Source organism: Ixodes scapularis, unplaced genomic scaffold (genome assembly GCF_016920785.2).
Source record: "Ixodes scapularis isolate PalLabHiFi unplaced genomic scaffold, ASM1692078v2 ptg002371l_1__unscaffolded, whole genome shotgun sequence".
Lineage (NCBI taxonomy): Eukaryota > Metazoa > Arthropoda > Arachnida > Ixodida > Ixodidae > Ixodes > Ixodes scapularis.
In genome coordinates this window covers 384438-397991 of record NW_024610243.1, presented here as the reverse complement: position 1 = coordinate 397991, position 13554 = coordinate 384438, and positions in this window count along the sequence as shown.

Below are 13554 nucleotides of genomic sequence, written 5' to 3'. Positions count from 1 at the left end.
TTCCTTGGCATTATTAGATAGCGAGGTCCTGATCCCTTGTTATCATCTACGGTGACCGACTTATCTCAGCTAAGAGTACGCTATGACGAGGCTGAGGGCAGAACGCGCCGATCTAACCTTCTTTTTTTTCGTTTCCGCGATGCTGATAAAGAGACTTGGGCTCAATCGAAAAAAAAAAAACTGTCCTGGAGGCAGACTTGTACCGTACGCATTACAAGTAATCAAATTACTTGTAATCGATATCTTTTTGGAGTAATTTTGTAATCAGTCGATTGCTTTTATTAGGCAGTAATCACAAGAGTAATCTGATTACTTTTTAAAGTAATAAAATTATTTGTAACCGTTACAATTTGTCCACGGGACCCCCCCCCCCCCCCCCCCGGCACACGCCTCTTTTTCATGAAATGACAAGAATAAAATTAGATTTTTTTTTTTTTTTCATACGGAAAAAAGAAAGATTTTTGCGGAGCTGTAGGAAACGATGTCAATCTCTTTCTATGTACAGTGGGAAGCCCCAGGGAAGCAACAGTGCATGACAAAGGCCATTCAGGGCGAAGTTTGAGGAAGCACAATGTAGCTTTGTGAGTCCTTCGTTCAAACTAGCCCCCTCACGCACACACACACAGAAATAAAAAAAAAATAAAAAAATCCTGTTTAGGGTACCTACTCGCAGCACGTAGGAGAACCAGAACCGAAGAATGCCTGAAGCGGATGCAAAATATAACAAAGGCAGTTGAAATATTTCCCCGTTTCCCCTACGTGGTCTTTGTGACAAGCAATGTTTCAAGTTTAGAAGTGGTCGGGGCGATCTCTTCCGCTAATGGATACTACACATGATCCGTTTCAAATCCTGGAGCTGCTGCTCTTTTGTATAACATGCGAGCTCATCCACATGTGAATAATAAACCGAGCGACGCAAACTTTGAGCGACAAACCTTGCTCAAGCTTAACAAGATCTAGAACCCCCTCCGCTCCCCCCCCCCCCCCCCACACACACACACTGGCGAGTGCCCAAATCATTAAAGGTGCAACGACAACGAAGAGGGAGCCAGTTTTTCTTCAATACTTGTGCAAATGTGAAATATAGTTTGGAAGTAGTTCATTGTTATGAGCGCTAAAGATGTGTCTTCACACAATAAAGTAATCGGAAAAGTAACGCTTACATCTTTAAGTAATGTCCAGTTACATTTGCCGTCAAGTAATCAAGTAATCTAATCGAATACTTTTTAGCCAAGAGTAATAGTAATTGTAATCGATTACCTTTTTTAGTAACGTGTACAAGACTGTCTCGAGGTGTGTCTCGAAAAATTGGGTTTAGAACTTGCCCATAAGTGACCATAAGGCAAAGATCACTTTAGTCACTAGGAATTAAATAAATAAAATTAAGCAACGAAGTCGTATACGCGTCTTTATTGCAATCATATGTAAGTCGTATAGATTTCGTGTAGTCGTCGTAAAGTTTTCGTAAAGTTGTCGTAAAGTTGTTAAGATAAGAGCTTTGCCGGTCCTTCATCTTCACGTGAGGTGGATGGGCTCTACAACTTATTCCTTTCGTTTTCTCTGTCTCTACCGCAGTCTCCCGAGCAGTTCTACTTTATTGAAATTACGCCTGATCCCTTGCTTGGTGTTTTGCTTGCAGATATTAGTTGTAAGAACAAGCTGGCAGGATAATATTGTTGCGGGTATTTTGAATGCAGTTGCTCGTTTTTAGAAGGGCAGGTGTGTGAGATTCGTTCGCACAGCACTAGCGTTGGGGAGGTCGTAATGCTGTAGGCTTCCTGCTTTGCAGGGTTTTTTATTTTGTAAACTGTTCAAGGACAATTCGCAATCGAGTCGAACAATTTGGAAGTCCTTGCGGAGCGGAGTTGATTACAGTTCCTCTCTCGCTATTGGCTAGCAAATAACTCTTATCATCTCCATCCCGTTGACATGCGGAATGTCTTACCCAACGACCTGCCCTGACATTGGAAAGAACTTTCGCAACAATCTTCGCGTTTTTTTTTTTTAATGCGTAATTAGCTGAATTGAATGGTAAAGTTGGATATCTTTTGAACACGTAGTGGTTACAAAAAAGTAAATAGTTTGGATATGCGGCTGACCTGAAGTTTTCCATATTAATACGTGCCTAATTTCACGCGTCAGAAGGATTATTCATAAAGTTTAGTTAATTCTAAAATCGACAGCTTTATTTACATTTCTACTTGTTATCCGTCAGGTTCCTAAAACAAAATTGGCGTACCTTTCATAGTTCCTTTTATTTTCAGAATGTGCTCAACTTATTTTAAACACCATCTATAAAATGTTGCACCGAACATCAGCCAAAATGTGCCTGTAAAAGCTACTCATTGCACAGAAACAAGATCGATATTTCATTCGTTTCCTGCCAAGGTGGTATTTAGGAAGATTAGTAAAATTTCCGATAATCGCGTTTTTACTTAGTTTGTCACAAGTTGCTATATAACCCTTTCCTGCCTTGTGGTCTGTGTGTATGGCGTATTCCAGTAAAGAATATATAAATATTAATACGATGTTTCTTGCTCAAACTACTTCTGAATCTGTATTTGGCGCCTAGATCCACTAAGCGATGCCATATTTTTCTTGTATTTAGCAGTGAAAACTCATAGTTTCGGTCGTGTGTTTGCCGATCCCATGAGCTTCTTTATGCCCTACTTAATAGCAGATGTAATGTGCTCCAGTAATTTAGACGCTGTTCGTTATCTTTTGAGAATGACCCAAGTACGGTAAAGGTTAATTTTGACTGCATATTTTGTTTTTTATTATGATAGTTTAGATATGTTCTACATGTCTTATGGCATGAAGTCTGCTGTAGAGAATGTCAAATACTGTGATCACTTCTGTAATCCGTTAAGATATACGCAGCTACGTCAGGGGTGTAGAGATATTGAATGTTCTGGAGCTCTACATATTTAGATTATTTTAAAAATATTTATTACGAGATTATTCAAGTCAAAGTGCTGACATTAGTAACATCTTGGCTGCTTTGAAGATGAACGAAGCAAGGCAAGTCGTTAGCCAACTTTAAGTTGTAGGTACTTGAGAATGCAAACCTGGGACACCTGCTGAAAGAAACTCAAGGTTTTTGAGCAACAAGCTAGTTTTTGCTCATTGAGATCAAGCAACATGGTTCACCAGCTGCAGTAACTAAACCCCTAATTGAAAAAGAAAAAAACAGATCACGGCGCCGTCTGGATGGGAACTTGGTGAGGATGCAATTTGCTCCACTCAAAAGCGAAATGTTTCATGGAACATCAAAAATACCAGAAAAACAACTCTCTTCTTCAACCAAGACATGACATTATTTTGTGTTAAATTTATTGCGTCATAAATTATATAGTTTGTTGTTTTAAATAACAAGTAATTCAATAAAATACCATAAACAACAAACTTTTAAAATATTTGGTTATACAACAAAATATATATTAAATTTAGATTTTTTGTTCACCATAATTTTCTCCGCTACCTATTTTAATATGTATGGCACAAGTCTATTTCATTAGATAATCTAACATTTTCAAATAAATAATCAAGATTTTAGCGCATCTATAGCCTGTAAGAATGCTTTTGTCAAGGTGATAAACTACAGGCGGCGGAGGGTTAAGTAGTTAAAATAAACGTATAATTTTGTAAGACGTTTGCTGGGAATCATCACGAACCACAAACTCACTCAATCTTCGCAAGATTTAGACTGCGTCCCCTGTAGTTCTAGGTTCCGAAGATGCGCCCCAATTCGGTGTGCCGTCATGGTTTTACAAAGAAGATGTATATGACTCGCGAGTGGAATTTTTTTCGTGTACGTCGACAGAGGTCCCGGCGAATTTTTTCATTCGCGTACCAGTCACCTAGTTGTGTTTTGAAGATTTGTGTTTTTCCTTTGTACCCTTGTTCCCCTTCTCCGGGGATTATTCTCGTCAGAAAACCCACGCGCGCGTCTTATCACCGTTCGCGCACGCCTTATTAGGCAGTTTTAGCGAGTCTTTTTTCAAGAACACAATTCCGAAATTACAAACGGTACAGCTGGTCCGTTCCGTGAAACCCTACGTCAAATTTGACATACTTTAGCGAATCGTGAAAGTGGCGCGACCGTGTAAACGATGATAATGATCCTGCTTAACGGTGGCGCCATCTTCTAGTAAACAAGTGAAACATTCTGCAACGTTTAAATCCGTGGCGACGGTGGTGGACACCGTGGTGGCGGCTCGTGTTTCCGGCGTACGACTGATGTAAACAAGACGACCGACGTAACATTTGCCGGTCGGAATTTCAAGAACTGCGAAGCTATAGATGGAGTAAAAAGTTCCTGAACGACCGTAAAGGTATGTGGTGATTCTCCGTAATCCTGAACTTGAACGATCGTTCACGCTGTGTGCCGTCGAACCACATCATTTCGTCTGCTTGCGGTCGCCACGGCAGCCAGTCTGCCCGCAGATGGCAAAAATTTACTAGCATGCGCAGTTTACAGCATTCACGCTCGCTTACAATTGCGAGTAGTACTCGAAATGATTTGTTTCAACCTCTCAAATGAAGCAGACTTAAACAGGATGGCAAATCGCCTCCCGCTGTCCTAAGCCTAACGCTCAGCTGGGTCGGCGAAGGCGATTGCCCCAACCGGGGAGGCACTCACTTGATCGAATGACGTTTTAGCGAACGCCCACCTTTCACCGAATGACACTTTAGCGAATAGTCGGACGCCGCAAAGCGGCGTTTTCGGGTAGGCCAATCGGGTTCACATTTTTTTGTAATGAGCCGCCGCAGACTGTCGCCGCGAAGCGGCGTAAAGCGCAGCGCGGCCGATGGGTTGACGCGCGCCCCCGTTATTCGCTAAAACGTCGATTCGCTCAAATGTCGCTGTTCGCTATAACGTCATTCGCTCATGTGATATTGCCGAACCGGCCGCCATATTTTTTTTGTTACCCGGTGACGACTCCAGCGGCCAGAATGGGAGAAACGAACGAGAAGAGCCTCCCGACTCCTCGAACGACTCGCGCGCGCATGCGCAGTGGCGTCCCAGATGCGTTCGAGGGCGAACCTTTCGTGTGGAAACGACCTGCTTCCCTATTATTATAATGTGGTTCCGACACTTCCTTCAATATGAACACCACAAAAACAAGTGTCAAAACCACGTGATAGATTATAAGGGGCGCGCGAATGATGATAAGCAGGCAGCGCTCCCCGCATGCGTTGCTCGGTAAAGATTGGGGTTGCATAAGCTGCCGCGGCAATAGCAGCGTACAAAATATTTTATATATAAGAAGGTTTTGGTACAGTGCATTTACTTTTCTTTCGTCGATCATTTGGTATAGGCCTTTTTGTTGTTTATAAACATGAACTGCGGCTTGCGCCCAAGCGACTTCCGGTCGCACCGTCTTTGCAAGCCTGTTAAGCTTGCTTATGTCACCAGTGCTAGAAAGCATAAATGCTACACGGGCAACAAATTTGGAGATTTAACGAGGGCCTTTGAATGCCAAATATTCCATCTTGGAAAAGGCATGCTGGTTTAGAAGAATACTCGAATCATTTTAACAGATGTCGCACTCCTTGGATCTTTAGCGTTCACCGGGAGAAATGGTGGTTAAACGTTTTATCTACATTTCAAGCATCGGTGTTAAGTCGGCCTCTGTTCACTCTTTTTATAAACCGGCATTTTCTGGGACGTGCAAGACTGGAGCACCACCTGGTGGCGTCTGCCACAAGAAGGGTCTATAGTACAGTGCTGCCAACACGGAAAGTCAAAACTCCCTAGTGGATGCCTGAAATTTCCCTCACTTGGCCAAATAAGTATATATTACTAAATATTCGTTGTTTTCTACCTTACTTCCATTTTTACCATGAAAATGTATCACATGCAAAGCGCAAGTTTATCTGCTTCTTCCACAAGGGTTCCAATTATGTCAGGACGCAGAGCTCCTATTGGTCCAAACAATAGTGGGTTTGCCACAAAACCTCTAGCATTGACGTCTACCTACTTTCCTTTCAAACAAAGCCAATTATAGCTGAGCGTCGTTATGACGTCACCGCAACCACCTGCGCAACAAGCAGACGACATGCTCGACGCAAAGCCTTTACCCTCGCGTACGCTTCGCAGTGAATCAGTTTATCGCTTTAAAACCATGGCCAAAGCAAATCTGGCGAGGGGAAGTCTCATCGGGAAATTCAAACTGACGAATGAAACCATATCTTCTGCATGGACGGTATGCACATCATCAGAACATGATACTGCTTTAATAACTTCATTAGCAATAACTTCATTAGCAAGAAATACTGCCGTATTTCTTCTTGTACTCAAGCTTTTTTTCTTTTGAGAAGGCACAATGGCGCTCTGAAAATCTTGGGCTTGGGTGGTACCTTTATAATTTTAGGGGTCGATAAAAAAGGATTTTGCCAAAGAAGGATGGACGTTAACGGCTTTACTCTTTATAATGGGCGGTATGTTGCGCCACCTAGCCTAGAACTCCTTAGTGTTGCCAGATGGTCGCACCATAAACAGCCAAACAGCTGGGGGAATAACCTGAATTTAGCCGAAGCCGCTTAAATTCGATGTTATCTCGAAAAAAAAAATCATAATAGACCTACAACGATCCAGATATATACGGTGCCCAACATTTCCCTCAAAATAGCAAGATTTTCCTTATTACCACATAGACCTGAATATTACCTTAATCTGGGAAATTTCCCTCGGGTTGGCAGCTCAGCTCAAGTGCAGTGGGCAATGGTTGCAGGTGATACCACAGCTTCGCTGTCCAACCAGTTTCTCAGCGTGAAATGGAGCCTTAATTTTTGTTTTCGTTTCCTATCGTCCGCATTTTCGCTCTGCAGACCTTGCGCTTGTAGCACAAGTAAACACTGTTGCCCACCATCACGCTTCCCAGCCGCTCAAAGACTTTTATGGTTTTCGATGGAGCACGTTTCTAATTGAATCCATATGTTATTTTTTACAAATTACAGATCTGATTACTAAACCAAATACATATAAAAATAATTATTTGATATACCATGAACATCACTAAATTGACCCATTCATGATGACTGATACGGCACCAATCGTAGTCTTGCGCTAAATAGCTTTCTCATTCAACTTTGTGCCGAAGTTCGGGGAAATAAGCAGTAGGTGTGACAATGTCTTTTTTTATACAAGGGCGATGAGTTTATCTGATATATGAATAGATGAACATGTTTCAATAGTCCACACTTGAACAGTCATAATAATTGTGAACGTTTTTAATGCGATAGCATTATTAAGCTACTACTCAAGATATTCAGCTGTGTATATTCTGGACCTTTAACGCAAAGTAGGTATGCGCAGCAGACCATATCGGCTCACGGTGCTTGCGACCGATTGCGCCACCCGCATGCGGATGATGTGGCGACCTTGACGCTGTCCTCGACGCCGTCATAGATGTCGTCGCCTAAGACGTCGTCCTTGAGATCACCCTAGAGGTCGTCCTTCAGGTTGTCCTAGACGTCGTCTTAGAGGTCGCCCTCGATGTCGTCTTAGAGGTCGTTCTAGAGGCTGTGTTTGACGTAATCTTCTAGGATGTCGTCCGCGACGTCCTCCTAGAGGTCGACATCTAAGAACATCACTTCTAAGGACCTCACGTCCTTAGAAAAGGTAAAGTCACGTGACCTAACGTAACGTGGCCTATGCACATGACCTATAAACGTGACTGTACATGAGCACCTAGCCCAGGGGTGGCCAAACCGCGGCTCTTTGGTGGTCCAAGTGCGGCTCGAGGATCCCTTGTAAGGGGACCCCCCCCCCCCCTTCGCCCCTTTCCGCGTTTCCCCAGGAAAAAAAAAGCAAGGATTTAGAATAAAGCACACTGCAGCTTGCAGTTTGATAGCCTTGTAGTGCCATACGTACAATGTACAGCCTTGTGCCCCCATACGTACAGTCAGACTCTGAACAAAAGTTAAGTTTGCCCCCCCCCCCCCCCCCCCGCGGCTCTTAGAAGTTCCGTGGTTTTGTTTGCGGCTCTTGGGCCAGGCCAGCCTGGCCCCCCCTGACCTGGCCTGTGTGCACTGTGACACATAGGCGATGTGCAACGATAAGTGCTATCGCATTCATAGATAATCACCCCTGTGGTTTCTACAGATTTGCCTCGACCAACAATTTGCTGCGCCGTAATTTTTTTAATTGGTATAGAGTAGTCGGCAATGTAAAATCTGCGCCAACATCTTTATTAGATGTGATAAATTAAAGATCAAGGCTTTTTTTCGGTACTTTTGTTTTATGTTTCATTCTTTCCTTTTTTTCGAGCGCAGCTCTTAGGCGCCCGTTTCCGGCTTGGGCGGCGTCGGCGTCGCCTTCGGCGTAACCAAGGTCACTCCAAAGTCACGTGACCTCCAAGGTCACCCCAAGGTCACCTCAAGGTCACGTGACCTCCCAAGGTGCCCCCTTGGCCACCGCGCTACCGTGCTTATAGGCTCCTTGCACATGACGTCATTTCCGATGCCCTCCAGAGAAAAGGGGAAGAAGGAGCTCCCTTCTTATCAGGATCCTCCTTTTTGCCTCCCGGATTTGCACAGGCGTCGCTATTCTCCTCCCAGAAGATTATAGAAGATTAACCTGTCACTCAAAATTCTTACAAAAGCAGCTTCCCTCTCCTCCTTTTACTTGGTGTCCAAAAGTACACTTGAAGGAGAAGATACTACAGGAGGAGAGTTGCGCATGCGTAGTGTGAGTGCGGACTACGACGCCCCGGAACATAGACCCGAGCAAGAGATGCTCCGCATCTAAAAAGGCCGCTTGACCACTATTTTATTAAACTTTAAAATAAAGCTCCAAGTGTGTACAGAAGTATAAGATCTGTTATCTACCTGGCCTGTCAGAGAACGGAGGGAATGCCTCAAAGACTTGTGAAGTCAAATGACTTTTAGAGTGATACAGGGAAATGATGATTAATTGAGCATGAAGTGCCTAGATGAAAAGCGCACGTCGTTGCATCATACCAGAAGTTATATCAATTGCCGAATTCGTGACGGTTTAGGTGTGTGTGTATTTTTTAAGGCAAATGGCGGCGCGCAGCAGCAGAATGAACTGAGAGACCATTTTGTTTCAACGAAAATAACTTTTTTATTGATTTTGGCTGTCGTCACTTCTAAGAGAAAATATCTAGAAAATTTTTCTTTTATCAACCCGAACTCAGCCCGTAACGTTTCTTGATATATTTATTTATTTATTTTATTTTCCTCAAAGGCCCCCGGAGGACGGGATATTACACGAGGGGTGGGCATTACGCAGGAAAGCAGCAAAAATTCAAGAAACCTGTGGACAAAATACGAAAGAATACAGAAAGAGCACATCTATATCAAGAAAGACAGGGAGAACGCATAAATGCACGCATGAATTTCATCATTATCAAACTACGATTGATCTAGCGCTATTGGCCTCGAGATCGACCTACCGTCGCGCTATCATCATCATTAAAGTGGGGATAGAAGCATGCACTTACCATAGGCTATCCACGTTCGCACGCGTGACGGCGTAGATTCTTGCGTTTATTTTGCCGCATATTATCGGTGGGGAAAACAATTTTAGCGCAAAATGGTGCGGTACTGTTCGATGCTTCAGTGAAGACCAAATCCTGTTACCAGCGCACGGCCTAAATTTTCGTTAGTCACTCCTGTGGATACATCGTCTGCTCTAGGCAGACGTTGGGAAGCATGGAGCACCACGATGACTGCCTGTCTCCGGGTAAACTGCATTATTTATGTTAAATATTTGTTTCTTAAAAAAAAATAAAAAAACACGGTTCACCAGCCCCCCTCCCCCCCCCCCCCCCCCCCCCCCCCCCCCCCACTGGGCTGGGGAACTGATTTAACAAAAAAAATTCATTCCAGCCCGGAAAACATAATACTAGTACTCTGGGCTGTGAAATCGCAGGCTCTGTGCATTTATTTGGTAACATTTAGCTTTTGCAGTAATATAAATATTTCGCACGAAGAGAAGTAGGAGCTGTATCTGAAATTACCGTACTATTGAGCTCTGCTGCAGCCAATGTTTCCCTTGCCATGGTGTAGATAAGTTTTTCGGAGTCGGAACAATTATACTACTCTGTTGCAATGAGGACCGAGTGCCTCTTCTTGTTACGATCCGGAAACCGTCCGTTGGCAGGACAACTGAAACAAGTGAAACGAACTATTCTAATATATCTGCCGCGAGTGGAACAAAACGAATGTAACCGAGCAAGGCAGTAGCGCTCGTGTTATTAGCTACCTTTCTCGCGAGTGTGGGTTCACCCGATTTAAGTTTCTCAGTCAGGGCAGCGGGTACCAGGAGGCGAATATTATAAATTTGTGGCTAACTAACCGCTGAATTCAGAAACCTCACTCAAACCACACTCAAACTGAAGGGCCCTTCCACTTCCTCGAGGAAGGCGGGAGGGCCGGCGCTGGCCAATCGCGAGGACGGATCCGCCGTCGCGATTGGCCAGCGCCGGCCCTCAAGGAAGTGGAGGGGCCCTTCAGTTTGAGTGTAGTTTGAGTGAGGTTTCTGAATTCGGCGGTAATCTTCTAATTAAACACAGTCGACTCTGCAACTCCAACAAACGACGCGCACCACGACACAGACGGCATCAGCCGCAGCCATACTCTTTTAACGATGAGGGCTAGCGACTCTCACGAGTTTTTCCCATCACCCTCCGCCCTCACCTAACGCATATCGGGACTGGGCAGTTCATCGAGGACCCTTTAGATTAATCAAGTGATGCCTTAATTCCGATATTTATTTTTTTATCCGTTAAATCGGAATCTTGTGCTGGAGAAAGTCAGGAGAAATAAAAAATGCCTGATTTTATATTTCCGACGTTTTTATTTCTTTTGGGACACAGGCTTGCACGGTAAACCACTTCAGCATGCTTGTGATTGTCATCGAGGGGATTACAATCTTTAAATAATAACTTGAAAATCACTTCACTCTAAAAGGCTTCCCATGTTCATATTTTTGTAGGTGACACAACGTGAACTTTAAAACGGCAATGCAATATGACAGTTATGACATAGTAAAAATAGTAAAAAAAAATAATGTGTAGTTTCAACGTCTTTTATGTAATATGACCAGAAAATAATGAAATACCGGATTAATTGATTGATTAGTCTATTAAAGGTTGGCGATCAGTCGACTTAATGTGTTAATTAACCCCGCCGCTCCAATCAAGATTCAAGGCTTTACGAAAGCTATGGTTTGTGCGAGATAACAAATATACGTAGGACCAAAGGCTCTACAAACCACAGCCCTAAGATTATGGAAACATCCGATATAATATTTATCGCGTTGCTCAATTTCCACAGGTGTGAAACGATACAACACAACGCTTAGTAAAAAGAAAGAACAATAAAAACATCAAACATTTAATAAGGAGAGTCCGGCTTAGCCGGAAAGGGGCATGCATCAAAACGTGCGCCCGTAGCAGACGACGCACGGCGATATCCCCGCGTTCGCATGTTTCCAATTTCGGCCACACGGTGGCGACACGGTTCGATCTGGAGGTAAATAAGAGTTTTTTTTTTTTTTTTTTTAATTTATCCAAGTTCCTGGGCTGTACTATGTTTTCAGGAAAATCGTTCCAATCTTTGGCTGTTTTAATAAAAAAAGGAATTTGCAAATCGATCTGTGTTTGGGCGAGGATATGACACTTAACGAAAAAATAGTCAGAGTGCAGGCGAGCTGGTGTAAGTTGAACATGATTGTAAACCTGAGACTGGGGCAGAAAGAGAACACAACAGAAGGTAGTAAAAGAGGAGGCAACGTCTCAAACTCAGCTGCAAAGTTTATTTCGAACACGCTTTACATACCCCATCTCCAACGCCGTCTCTACAAAAAAAAAGAAAACACACATGACAAGAGGACAATGACACTTCGGTAAACCTTCTCTCATCTCCCTTGACCTTGGCTGTGGGACACTCACACAAAGGGTCACATTCTAGCATAACCACCGCTACCCGGCGAACGTATGTGAAAACACTACTGAACACAAAGAAAGGGTTTGACCTTCAAAGGAAACGCACCTTTGAAGGTCAAACCCTTTCTTTGTGTTCATTAGTGTTTTCACATACGTTCGCCGGGTAGCGGTGGTTATGCTAGAATGTGACCCTATGTGTGAGTGTCCCACAGCCGAGGTCAAGGGAGATAAGAGAAGGTTTACCGAAATCGCATTGTCCTCTTGTTTTTTTTTTTTTTTTTTTTTTTTTGTAGAGACTTTGTTGGAGATGGGGTATATAAAGCGTGTTCTAAATAAACTTTGCAGCTGAGTTTGAGACGTTGCCTGCTCTTTTACTACCTTCTGTTGTGTTTTCTTTCTGCCCCAGTCTCAGGTTCACAATCATGTTCATATGACACTTGTTGGGTGTTGTTAACGCGACTGGAAAAGTGCTAACGGTTCGTGATGTAAGTGTGGGCGCGACGTCGAGCTGCGGACTCGACGGACGGACCGGACAGCAACCCCGAACGACGACATCCCCATGACGCGGTGTGGACGACCACCGCTCGGACTAGAAGCAGCCACAGCGGACTTGCTTCCCCAAGGCCTCGCTGATGACCGTCCCCCCATCCCGAAACTCTCCCACGTAATAAGTATGTGAATAAACCCTCTTGCCGAGAGCAAATTCTTGCCGTGTCATGTTCATCCGGGGAAAGGATCTGAGGGAATCGGAGTGAGAAGCCCGCAATTTTTATACGACAAACTGGAGCACTGCTTTCTTCTTTATATTTCTGGTGGGTGGTACCTAGGTGTTTCTTACAGTTCTATACGGACGTGAAGAAAAAAAAAGTAGTAAAAAAGTAATGTCTGTCGCAAGTACACCGCGCAGGTACATTGTCCGAGGCCGTGTCTCGGCTGAGCGACCATGCGCGCAGAGGGAGCATTTACTAAGCTTTCCTCTCGCACCAAATAATGAATTGTTATGTTCCTTCCCTCCTCAATTAAAAAGAATTATACATTTTTAGTTATGTTTATTTAAATAATTGTAATCTATAAATAGAACTCTAAGATAGACTTGTTACTCGTAATTATACTTGCGCCAGACGACAGAAAGAGACACAATGATTAAGTGTATTTAAAATGCCATACCAAATCTCACAGCTATTTGATAAATTAATATAATCAAATAGCTTTTGTTCAAAAGCGAGGGTTATTCTAATTTATTATTTTTCTGAGTAACTTTTACTATACTATCGTTTCGATAAATATTCTCGTAAAATAGGACTTTTATTTAATAACGTTATATATTGTTGTTGTGCTATAGCTGTATCATCTTTCGTTTGCCACCATAGAAATGAAGTTACTAACCCTATGCTTACATATTGTTGGATTCTTCAATATTGTGGCTCCTCTTTTTTACACAAAAGCCTATTAGGAGTTCGACGTACTCTTCATGGAGCGTTGATGAATTAATGCAGAAAATACTACATGAATGAGGGTTGCATTATCAATAAACTGTGAAGTATTTGGCCCGTGATAACAACACCGCACAAAAAAAGACACAAGTGAAAGTACGAAAATAATTAATTGAGATGCGAGACCGAAAAAATCCGCCTCA